General features: G+C 36.0%; 1 long non-coding RNA gene across 1 annotated transcript; it reads left to right on the forward strand.

Moving 5' to 3' along the window:
* The first annotated feature begins 7,741 nt into the window (after positions 1-7,741).
* On the forward strand, positions 7,742-9,146 carry LOC308705745. Its single transcript, XR_014031953.1, has 3 exons — positions 7,742-7,829; positions 7,918-7,979; positions 9,006-9,146. It is a non-coding gene; the product is annotated as an uncharacterized lncRNA (long non-coding RNA).
* Positions 9,147-13,441: the final 4,295 nt, after the last annotated feature.

Raw genomic sequence — 13,441 nt, forward strand, 5'->3', positions numbered from 1 at the left:
ACAAACATGGGTTTCCCAGGAGTCTCCATCCAGATAACCAGCTCAACCCTGCTAGATGAAGCTAGTGTTATTGTTTTAAACTCATTCCATGGGATTAATCAATGCATGATGATGAATAATGTATACTACTAATAATTAATCTGCATACCCTAGTTTTGCACTGATGTAAAAAGACTGACAGTGACACAATAAGACCTCATGTTAGCAAAATGTTTTAATCTTTTAACTCAAAAAAAAAAAAAAAAAACATGTATGATCTTTAAGGTTTGATTATAAATTTACTGTCTTCACATAGGGATGGGAATTGATAAGATTTTATCAATAATGCCATGCCACAGATGATTCTGATTATCAATCCAATTCTTTAACGATTCTCTTATCGATTCTTGATAGCACTGTGTGGAAAAATGTAGTCATATGCTTTTTTTAAAAAAACAAGTGGTTTTATTTATTTTAAAGTTTAAGCTTGAGTTAGCAAACTGTACTTTTTATATAATTTATGTAATAAATAGAACCTTATTGTAAAGTGTTACTGATTAGTTATACACTGATTCAGACGTCTCCTGAGTTCACTGTTGGAAAGATCAGTTGTTTTAACCATGATGTCTATGGTTTTAACCATTCATTAAAATGAATCGGTTCAAATGAGTCATTAGTTCTCGAATTGGACGTGTCGTGCGCGTTGTGATTATCCCAGCAGTTAGGACATGGGCATCCAAGATTTGTGCCAACATAGAAAACATTTCATCACTGTATAGTTTTATTTCGTTTAATTAAAGTGTTGTTTTATGTCAGCTGAATGTCCGGAACGCTTTTCAGAGAAGATAAGGAAACTTATTTAGCACAATTCACACCCAGCCCAGCGGTAATTCAGAAAAAAAAAATCTCCGAATGCTCCACATGAAACTTTGGTCTTCCGACCTTTTACCACCGTGTAGATTTATTTTGATTAATATGTGCGAGGGAGAGAGAGAAAGACAGCGCCTAGTTTGGAGACAGTGAAGTCTTGTTTACACAGAGGTGCGTGCGCGCGCGCGACCGGCTCTCTCTCTCTCTCTCTGCTCGTTCTTTCAGTTAAAGATACGCGCTGCCACAAACGCAGCCGTTCATCTACATTACTCACCAATCAAATAAGACTTTGGCGGGACAAAAATTCACTTTGGCGGGCGCTAAAACAAGTTCAATGCAGGAAAATTCATGCGTGTGTTTCCTCGCACGCTAACTAGGCGTCTCATCAAATGGTGAGCTCAGCCTCAGTTGACGCTGTGTGCTTCAAGATTCTGACGCAAGTGCTAAGATTCCAATTGGCCAAGAGAAAAAGTGCTAAGATTCCGATTGGCCCAGAGAAATGTCAATTATAAGAATTATCCAATAATGTTTCGCAATTCTACCCTGCATGGCAGTTACCCCCCCCCCCCCCCTCAAAAAAAAAACTCTCCGGTTCTATGCGATTCACGTAAATGACCCAATCGACCAAGAAAACGGCGATTGTCGCCGAAAAGCGACAAGTTTGCAGGTCATCATCATCATCATCACTGACATCCATCAGCAGCTGAAGACCTGAACATCTTCATCATCATCATCATCATCATCACTGACATCCATCAGCAGCTGAAGACCTGAACATCTTCATCATCATCATCATCATCATCACTGACATCCATCAGCAGCAGAAGACCTGAACATCTTCATCATCATCATCATCACTGACATCCATCGACAGCTGAAGACCTGAACATCTTCATAATCATCATCATCATCATCATCATCATCACTGACATCCATCAGCAGCTGAAGACCTGAACATCTTCATCATCATCATCATCATCTTCATCATCATCATCATCACTGACATCCATCAGCAGCTGAAGACCTGAACATCTTCATCATCATCATCATCATCACTGACACCCATCAGCAGCTGAAGACCTGAACATCTTCATCATCATCATCATCATCATCACTGACACCCATCAGCAGCTGAAGACCTGAACATCTTCATCATCATCATCATCATCATCACTGACACCCATCAGCAGCTGAAGACCTGAACATCTTCATCATCATCTTCATCATCATCAGTCTGTTCACTGCTGGACTCTAGTCTCATATGTATGTATGATGTCTATGGTACTGACCCGAGAGCTGTTTCTTTCGGACACGTTGGATACGGAGAGCCGCTGTGCTGGAGAGACTGCGCATGCGTGACAGCTCTGTCTCTGAACCCAGCTTTCTTCTGGACAGCGATGCTGAGCTGATCATATGAGCACGGGTGAACCCAGCACTTGAATGAGGGGCGAATTTAGTAAATATAAGTTTGTTTAATAAGAAATAAAACGTACTGGAAAATGTACAGAGCTGGGCTTGCTGAACGTCTGACAAGTAAGTCAACCGCATTATCCGCATTTCAAGATCGCAGAGCTTGATGTAATTGTAATAAGATAAATACAGACGTTACAGATCTCTCGTGAAAAGGCAACAGTAGGTTCGCATTAGCTACATGATAATAACTATAGGCTAAACTATAAAAAAAAAACTATAAAAACTATAATATTTTAAACTAACCATTCGGAAACGTCCTGCTGGAGCCGCTGAGTTGCAACTTCTTCATCCGTTGCTTCTCCATCCGGATCAGATTCTGGGTCAAACTGAAATACTTGAACGACTGCGTGTCTTCGTGCCATTGCTATATCCAACATAAACAAACATGGTACCGTTGCACCAGATGGTCAAGGCCACACCCACCCTCCACCTTGCACCGCCTTTCTCCTCCTCATTATCATTTAAAGCTACAGACACCGAAACGGCCCGTCTGAAGGAAGCTCATTCTGGGACTGGCTTATAGTGCCTATAATTCTGCACCGAGACTGAATTTTTGGAAAGAGATTTCAGATACAGTACTAGGGACCACTAAGGCCTATATTAAAGCCTACAAAAAACAGCATGTCATGGGACCTTTAAACATTTTAACATGATGAACATGCAACAACAAGTCAAAACATGTAGGCCTAGGTCTAAATGTATTTTATACATTTTCCGGACAGTCCGGCTCAGCTTTTCATCAGTCGAGCGGCAGAAGGGATTCTACTAAGGTCACACTGGGTAAACTCCATGCTGTTCTAGTCAGGGGGAATACGCCCTCAGCTGTGACACAAACTACATCATTACGAGAGGACGCAAAGAACTAGTGAACCGTTTTTTTTTTTTACCGGGTGATTGAACTGAACTGTCCGACGGTAGCCGACCGGTGCGTGTAAAAGAACTGAACTTGGCGATCAGGAAACTCCCGAGTCTCACCCCTCTTCCTCACGCTCCTGATATCATCATCATCGCCCATCGCTGTGTTTGTTTCGCTGTAGATATTGCCCAACACTAGAGTGTGTTTGGTGGAGGGGATTCCTTCTTATCAGGACAAACATCTTCACGGTGTGTCAGTGTCTGTTATTGCTTTTTTCTTGTACAGTATAAAAACCATTTCAATGTTGCCCCCCCCCCCTTATGTAAAATGTACCTTAGCATAACAGAGGAAGACGCTGATATCTGGACTGAACTGATGCTTGAAGAACACACTTCCACAGGAGCCACGCACGATTAACAGCAGATAGGCGAGCGGTTCAAGTTCTCCATGCAGAGTTTGATTTGACGACAGTCACGAGACGATTGCTTGATCCAGTTATGTTGATGGATAAAAAGAAAAGAAAAGTTTAAACAAGCATGTAACGAGTAGCGACCACAAACAAAGGAAAACAACAGAGTAACCGATACGTCACTTAAAATGTACTCAAGTAAAAGTAAAATTACACGATTTTTAAACTACTCAAAAAAGTACAATTTAAAAAAGAAAAAACTACTTAATTACAGACGTGAGTATTTGTAATTCGTTACTTCACACCCCTGATAACAACATACAGTTACGTGACCGAGCGACTCGAACCCGAGAGATAGACTAATCACTTTTTTATCCGGTACCGACTGCAGAGCTTCAGTCTTTGGGGCGGTCACGTGATGAACGAACGACTCGGAGTCGAGAGACTCGAAACATGAACTAATCAGATTTCTGTAACCGGTATACAGACTGCAGAGCTCAGTTTATGAGGATCACGGGATAAACAAACGGCTTAGATTGGGAGGTGAGGGAAACTAACAGACTGCATAGCCTGAAGACCCAGATAAGTAATAAATTCATCGTTTCGGTTTCTCATAATTTGGCCTTGTATTGCCATTTTTTCTTATTCTAAATGTGATCAACATTTGATGTGTTTGGGGAATTTAACATGTAACATTTCAAATACATTCTGCTGAAATGAACTAAATGACTTGAACCACAAAACCAGTCACATGGGTCAATTTTATTTAAATTGAGATTTATACAACATATGAAAGCTGAATAAATAAGCTTTGCATTGATGTATGGTTTGTTAGGATAGGACAATATTTGGCAGAGATACAACTATTGAACATCTGCAATCTGAGGTGCAAATAAATCTGAACATTGAGAAAATCTCCTTTAAAGTTCTTCATTTATGATCACGATTGTGCAGCATTCTCTCACAGAAATTCATGTTTTATATATTTACTGTAGTTTTTTTTTTTTTTTTTACAAAATATCTTCTTGGAACATGATCTTTACTTAACATCCTCATGATTTTTGGCATAAAAGAAAAATCTATAATCTTGACCCATAGAGTGTATTGTACAGATAAACCCGTGCGACTCGAGACTGGTGACGTGATCCAGGGTCACAGTTAGAATAAGGTGTGTGTTTTCTCTTTTACTGTTATATGATGGTCACACACATCTTAAAGATAAACTTTCGTCCACGATTACAAAATGTAAAAATACATTAGAATTAAATGTATTTTAAACTAAATTAAAGATCAGCTATGAATACAAATGTATGCAATCCTTGCGATATTTATGTGAAGAAACATCATTCAGCCTTTGAATGATTTTGAATATATTGACTGTGAAAGTGTGTTTAAATAAGACAAAGTGTGTCTGAAAAGTGCTTCTGTTTTTAACCTGTTAATGACCTTTCTAGATGTTTGACCCTGAAACACAAGAGATGAATCTGGATCATCACTTCCAGTCCAGAACCGCATTACCACATGTATTTATCACAAAGCTCGTAGATCATTGTAAACTCACAGTTCTGATGCACAAACACACTGGAATCCCACAAGCTTGCTTCTGCCTGCACATGTCCTGACACGTCCAACATTTACGTGCTTCCCTCCATTACACACCTGACTTCTCTTCCTCTCTGGTTAACTTTATACTAATTAGACTCAAACTCCACCCGGTGTCCAACAGTGGAACTACAACAGACATTCAATAGAGCATAGTGGCTCCTACAAGTATAAAGTAGACAGGCAGTCATTTGTGTTTCTGGAAACCGGTTTGCTTTGAGCTCATACTTCACAGATGTGTTCAGACATATTCACTGACGATAAAAGAGACACACAGGGAATGTTGCAGATCTGAGGAGAACTGGAGAGAGATGAGGAGTTTAGTCAGCACTTTTACATCTGTTGTTTCACAGTTTTCCTGCTAATCTTCCTCTCGACTGCAAACCCGTATTTAGAAAATGCAGCTCAAATATCCCAAAAACCCTCATTACAACATATTTAACTAATTAAGAAAACATATAAAGATACATGTAGATATAATTAGACATAATAAATTAGCTATTTGAATTATGAGGACTCATGAAATGTCCTCATAAACCACATTTAAGTTGTAATACCAGTGTAATACACATGTAATTATACAAATTTGTGTTCTCATAAATCACATAAACAAGAGCACACACACACACACACACACACACACACACACACACAGCTGGGTGTCTGAAAAACACGACACACAAGTCAACAAACAAACATCAAGATAGCAAATAGTTTACATTTAGCTTATTAGAAATTACAGCACTGGAGGATCGTGTATGGTTGTGTGTATGTGTGTGTGTGTGTTCTATATACATGAGTGTGTATTTCTGTGTGCTAAAAGAGACGGGGAGTGTGTGTCAGGGTAAAAAGCTTTCACTGAGATCAACAGTTCCCTCTCCTACCCTGAACATTACATTGATGAACATGGACTGCAAACAAACACAGAACTGAAACCAAAAGACAATAATCCTGAAGTTGATGAGAGATGATCAGGAGGGGAAAGCGCATTAATGCTTGTTGAGCAATAGTTCATAGATTTTACATTAGTATTGCAATACTTCAGTCACTTAAACTCTTCACACAATGATCACAGCATCAGTCAGTGTGAGCTAAACTGAGGATCATCTGGCACAACAAGCATTCAGTGACAACATCTTTCAGTTTGCAGTATATTATTCACTCGGACACAAACACCAGCAAAACTTTATAAACCTATAGGCCAGTTTGCTCTTTTCAAAACTGTTAAACTTCAGTTCAAAACTGAACAAGACAGATGTTTGCTACATTTCTACAGTAATACCATATATATATATATATATATATATATATTCTGAATCTAAAAAATGAAAAATCCCATCAAAGCAATTACAAAAAAACACAAGTGTTAGTCTTTCAGCTAAAGTGGAAATTTAGGATTAATTTTGTACAGTAATGTAAACATGGATCATGAAACATGAACTGCAGTGAATTATAAACAGTAGTAAGTGTCATTCTTGTTTCATAAAGAAATATACAAAATCAATAATTGTACACTCCTCATTGTGTCACAATTACTCTGTAAGTGTTAGTTTGATGATATGATTTTCTCATTCAGTTTTAAACGTGAACATTTACCATGAAGACCAGAAGACTTGTATCTTTTCTATCTTGATCTATAGATGTTTTCTGCATTTTGTTTTAGATGATTATGTGTGTTTTTGAATCTTTCTCTTTTGAAGATCATGAATTTTGTCCAGCAAAACCCAGAGCAAACTGTGAAAGAACTGAGTGCTTTAAGAAAATGAATGGTGTTTAAGAGCTGCACGACTCTTTTAGAAAATCCCTTTTGGTGCCTCTTGATTACTGAAGTGTTTAAGTCAATATTAGAGACAATATTTGACTATTGTTCACATCCTTCCTCCATTTATCAAACACCCAACCCCGACAGTTAAATCAACATCAACTCCTGGAAAACCCAGAAGAGCAGCAGAAGTGGATTGTGTGAGATTGACAATATAATGACTGTATGAAACAGACTGATATATCAGATCATATTTGGCCATTTTGACAATATTAATATCTGTCAATAACTGCATCTATCCTGTCTAGAAGTGGCATTCACTATTATAATGAAAAAAAAAACTCTATATACACAATAGAAATCACACACAAAAACAATTATTCTAAGAAAACACCTTACAGATAAATAAATCATAAATAAACAAAAACTAAAATACAATATACTAATAAAACTATTTGTCCTCATTTCAAATAGAAATTGCAGAAGGAATAAAAACCAAAGGAAAATCTATGACAGTGCAAATATTCATGTCTGTTTATCAGTGAATAATGAACATGTTCTGATCTCAAATTCAAGCTTTTAGTAAATTGAGTGAATATTGTGAAAGAAAAAATAGTGTTTATTTCAGTAATAATCATATACTAGCCATGAAGTGCTGGCTCTCTATATCAGTATCAGTTTGTGTACTTATGAGATATATGCTAAAACTGTGCAAACAGCAAACCAGTGTGTGCACGCCCAGATCACCAGGTGTGTGTTACAGGTGTGTGTGTTACAGGTGTGTGTGTTACAGGAACTGCGGATCTAAAACACACTCCAGCTCAGACTGAACATCAGAGATCTCAGATCTACAGTGGATATCCACTCTTTCATCAGGGGTGATTACTACACTATTATCTTTCATTTAGTACATTAACTCCGCATTGATGTTTGCATTGGTGAAAATGTAAATCTGTCTTGCACTAGAATCATGATCGTTGCTGTAACTGCAGGCAGTGGGGTCAGCATTGGTGCGGACAGACCAAACTGTGAGTATTTATGATCTTCATGATAAAACACTCTTACATGTCTTTGAACCTCAACTCGGCTTCATCTTCTTCATTATATTAATGTGTAGATTTAGAATCAGACGCAAGTGTGTGTGATTGTAAGATATAGGCCTACTGCAAATCAACATAAATATGAATAAAGATGTGAATCGAAAATCAGACTATAGAGAATGCGAAGTAAGATAATTTCAGGTGATAGTTTTGCTCATGCTCCATACTGTGAGGATCTCGCTGCTCTTCTGCTAGTGGCCATAAAGGATATGTTGATGCACATGCTGTATTTACAGTCTGATCTAACCTTTATAATCATCTCTACACCGATGTCTACTCAACAGAACCAAATAAACTATTAAACATCATCTATAAACAAATTGAAGATCATAGCTATTTTCTACATGTCTGTTTATATACAGGGCACATTTGGTTTGGGGTTTTATATTCATGTCCATGTTTTCATGTCTCTTATTTTGAAGTTTTCTCATTGTAAATACCAAACTTGACTAGATACAAAATAAACAAAGACTTTGCTTATATATTATTTGAAACATGAACATAAACTTGAACATAAACCTGGACTTAACACGACCTTGACATGGACTCACCAACAGGAACACAGACCAGAGACAGTGGAAACATGAGGGCTATATATATATATATGTCCAGACTGAAATCTAAAGAAGACACTCCTGAAAAGCAATGAACACAAGGAACCAAACTAGCACTAACATTACACAATGAGCTAAAGGGCGCATGACAGGATCACATGACAAGGATAAGGGAATCACATGACAAAACCACGAATATGAAAATGGGACAACTTCAAAATAAGAGACATTAAACCATGGACATGAATATAAAACCCAAAACTAAACGTAACAATACAGCCATAACCTTTAATAACCGTTAATTGCTAAACACAGTAAATTAAGTTTAGTTTACTAAAGTCAAAAAAGTGTGTGTTACAGTGTTGTTGCTTGTGATCTCATGCTGTTTACTGGTTTCCAGTTTGGACTGTAGCTGGACTGGTCTTAGGGGATCCCTTTCAGATGATGTGGATGGGGACCAGACTGGTTATTGAGTCCGCGCTGACTGGAGTCAAGAAGTCCAACAAGTGAAATGTGCCTTGAGGAATATATTACTGACAGACAGGACACATATATCTGCTTTTATTCTAAATAAATGTCTCTAAGAGCCTAAAAAACAGTGAAGTGTTTCTCTCTACTGGATCACAGCAGAATTACTAAATCTCCATATGCAAATATTTCACAGCATCATAAATGAAGCACATGTACAGATCTTACAGTTGATCAGGGAAAATGATCCACATTATGAGTTTTAATAAGATCAGAAGAGTTTCTTAGAAATCAAACAGGAACAGAACAGTTCATTAAAGCAGAACTAAACACAAAGATGTCACATTTAAGTCCAAGCGCTCATTAAATATATAATAGTTTTATAAATGTAGTGAATCGTGTGTTAACGGCTCAATCAAAGCTTTATTCTGTGTGTTGATGAAGCTCATGGTTGATGATCTGACAGAATTATGATTATTCTCATTATTTATCATCATATTAAACCTGTTTCTCACTTTCTTTAAAACTACAAACATGAAATAAAGTGAATAATTAATATTCTTACCAGAGACTGATTCATCTGATGATGATGATGATGATGATGATGATGTTTCATAACAAGCAAATCTTCATCATCTCCTAATTTAAGATTATTCATAAAATCAGTGAAGAATGTTTTACGAGGATTCTCACATAATACAGTTTACTTATTAAAAGCATTTCCCTGTTGTGAAGTAATAACTTCTTCAGATCAATATCTCCTCTGAATATCTGATGTGAGACGCAGCCGTATTGTTTCCTGAAGAGTTTCAAGAGTCTGAATGTTAAATGTAAAACTCAGATCTGATAAACTCCATCAGCTGCTCATTTAATCATCTCTGATTTATTAACACTGATTTCCATCAGCAGAACATTAGTGACTTTAACAGACGAACTGAAGCTGTTCAGAACAACAACAGATCAACACTTACTCAATACTCAATATCTACTGTTCACAAACACATCATAGTATACATTAAAGCAGAAGCTGCTAGAAGTTCAGTCATTCACACAACATGTAAAATCACATTATTATTTGTGAGTTGATAATGAATGACATTCAGTGAATTAAACTGAGAGAATGTCACTTGTTTAAAATAGAAATGAAGGCATTGTAAATAAATCTGTATGAGTGTGTTTTCTATACTTTACATGCATCACTACATCACACACAATAGGGGAACATTATTAAAGCGTAGTGCAGAATCAAACTAACTCAACGTTTACTGACGGATGGATGCGGTGATTCACAAACATCAGTGTCTGGAATGAAACTGCAAATAAACATGTAGTGATTTTGTTTTCAGTAGTGAAAGTTGTTGGGTCATTCCATGAAATTGGTGCCTTTTGTGTCCCTGAGAAATAATCAGACGTAGAATTACTATAACAACAATTAAATTTGTGATTTAAAAACATAATAGTACTATGTATTATTTCCTCAATATTACATTAAATTAAAGTCATTTATATATTATTTTAAAAAATTTAAATTGCATTTATGCTGATAAGGGTAAGGTTTTTGGCCTGTCCCTCCCTGTGATTGTTCTTTTTCAGCAGGACTTTTAATTTGCAAATTGAAAGCAAAATTATACAAAAATCACATTTTCATATTGTTCTATAAGCAATGTTTTGGCATAAATATACATTATTTTTAATAAAATATAAACCATTTATCGGTGTCCCCTGATTTCATGTCATGCCTGTTACCCTCACCAAAAACCCCTTGTAAAATAATGGTACATTCCTGTGACATCACTTCCAGGAAGTTACATCATCTCTCAATCATTATTCCAACAGTTAAAACACAAGTTTGTTTCTCTCTCTTTTCTATAATACTCTAGTTTGATGATTTATTAGGTGACCTATAACTGAGGTGGGGACATCATGCAATGTCAAAACTGTCTAAAAAAGTATAAATTTAAACAATTATTTATTTAACTTAATGTAATCAATATCTACAAGTAATATCCTTTCAAAGTGTACAACATGTGCTTTTGTGGCCTTGCCCTAATAGCTAGCAATTAGCAAATTAGCTTGAATTTGTCAAACCTGTTACTGTCAGGCCTGTTACTTTTGTATAGTAACAGGTATAGTAACAGGTTTTGACATGTGGGGTTAACAGGGATGACATAGATTAGGTGTCACCTTAGCCACACTGTTTTTAAAGTTTATCTGTGTAAATTGCTAACATTTTTAAAGGTCATCCTGGGTGTTTTATTGAGCTAATGCCTATATCATTCAGAGTTGGTATTGCTGGTGCATCTGCATCTGGTTACCTTATTGCCTTTTGGTAAAATGTTGGCTCCTTTGTGAGCCAAATGTTGTGATTCACTAATACAACTATGTCAAGTAATACAATTTAAAAAGGTAAAACTTTACAAAATTATGTCAACAAATATGTGCAGTGTACGCTGAAGAATGTGTGTCCTGTCAAGTTACTCTGGTCAGTCCTGTTACTATGATGTCAATCCTGTTACTGTCATTAATTTCATAAAAAATATAAAAACTATATTTGAAATGGCCTTCCAAGTTTTTCCATTGTAACCCTATCTAGATTGTATTTTTGACAAAGCCCTTCTTTTAATATCTCTCTTGTAAAAATATATATTTTTCTTAATTGACATGTGATCACCCGGCAAAATTTGTATGTTCTTGGTCATCTGAATGACAAAAATAAGATTGAAAAAAAAAATCTAAATTTTGAAACAATTCCAGTGAAAAGAGGGACTAAAATACTGCTCATATATGTGAAAACTATAACATATTTCTAATTAAAACTATAGTATATAGTAACGCATGTGTCTGTAACAGGCATGACAGGTAGATAAATAGTCAAAAAATAAAAGATTACATAGCCTGAGATGGCACAATACGATTTCTTGTTATTTTATGCTGTCTTCATTTAATGGATATTTAAAAAAAAATTGTTTAAACTTATTTTATATTTTAATTTTTCAAAGTTGAAAAGGCACTGATTTCGTGGAATGACCCTGTTATAATATTTTGTCTTTACTGATGTTTTTATTTAGCCCTTACTGCTTAATCATAATTTGATAAACTTACAGAAAATCTGAGTATGATATCACTGTATTTCTGGATATTCACATTTTACAGAAAATCTGAGTATGATATCACTGTATTTCTGGATATTCACATTTTACAGAAAATCTGAGTATGATATCACTGTATTTCTGGATATTCACATTTTCCTTTCTATAACACTTGTGGCTTTAAATGGTTTTATATTGTGGAGTTTGGCTGATTGCTGATGCAGTTGCATGTGCATTAACTGTAAATGATGTTTAATGCATCTGTGTTTGGTGTTTCTGGAGTTAATTCAGGCTATAAAAGAACGTGAGCAGCTCATAAACACCAGCATCTCCTGATGAGCAGCGTCTTCAGTCTTCAGTCTGATTCCCGGTAAGATCATGTCGTCTCATGTGGGATTTATTGTGTCGTTGTGTTTCAGCCTTTATTCAGACGTTAGCACATGTTGTTCAGCTTGTTGACTCTCTAGTGTGCTTGATTATGTGTAGAAGAAACTAAAGAAATTTAGATTGAATTGTTTAAAGCAGGTTTGGAAGTTTTCTTTAAGGTCCTGTAGGAACCACTTTCCATTTCAGGTTCTTGAGATTAATTTGATGATGATGTGATCAGCTCATAAACTTCATCATCTGTCTTGTAGTTTTATGTTCATTATGATTCCAGGGAAGATCATGAGATCATGAGTTTATATAGTCAACTATGTATTTCAGCCTCTGGTATCACTGTGATCATTTGCACTTAAACGAGTTTCCTTTAATTAATATTGTGTGTGACTTTAGTCAGTCAGCAACACAGATTTCCATTTCTTAAAGAAAACAGGCTTGCAGAGCAGCAGAAAAATCAATATTTAAGAGAGATCAGAGTATTTGTGCTTTCTCTCGCGATCATTCATGGGTTTCTGATTCTACTGAGGATATGAATAAACACTGAGTGAACTTTAAAAGTGAAAGCATCAGATATAAAGCGTTTTCAGATTCAGTCGTCGTAGTTGAGCCGAAGCGTTTGTGAAAGTTAGACTGGTTTTTCACTCAAACCACCATTGTTAGTTAATTGAGTCTTTAAGGTAATTACAGTTTCACATGTTGGATCAAATAGTTTGTCTGTAATCTCAGGCATTTCCTACATTAGATCCACAAGCTTTAAGATGTGTGTTTTTACAGTGTCTGCAGTGTAGCAAATTAGCTCTACGAAATATTAATAATCAGTAATAACTGGTTATAATTGATTATTAATATTTGGATCAGTTAATATAATTAACTTAATGTTGTCAATTAATATTACAAT

This window comes from Scardinius erythrophthalmus, assembly GCF_964197995.2.
Source record: "Scardinius erythrophthalmus genome assembly, chromosome: 17".
In the NCBI taxonomy this organism is placed as follows: domain Eukaryota; kingdom Metazoa; phylum Chordata; class Actinopteri; order Cypriniformes; family Leuciscidae; genus Scardinius; species Scardinius erythrophthalmus.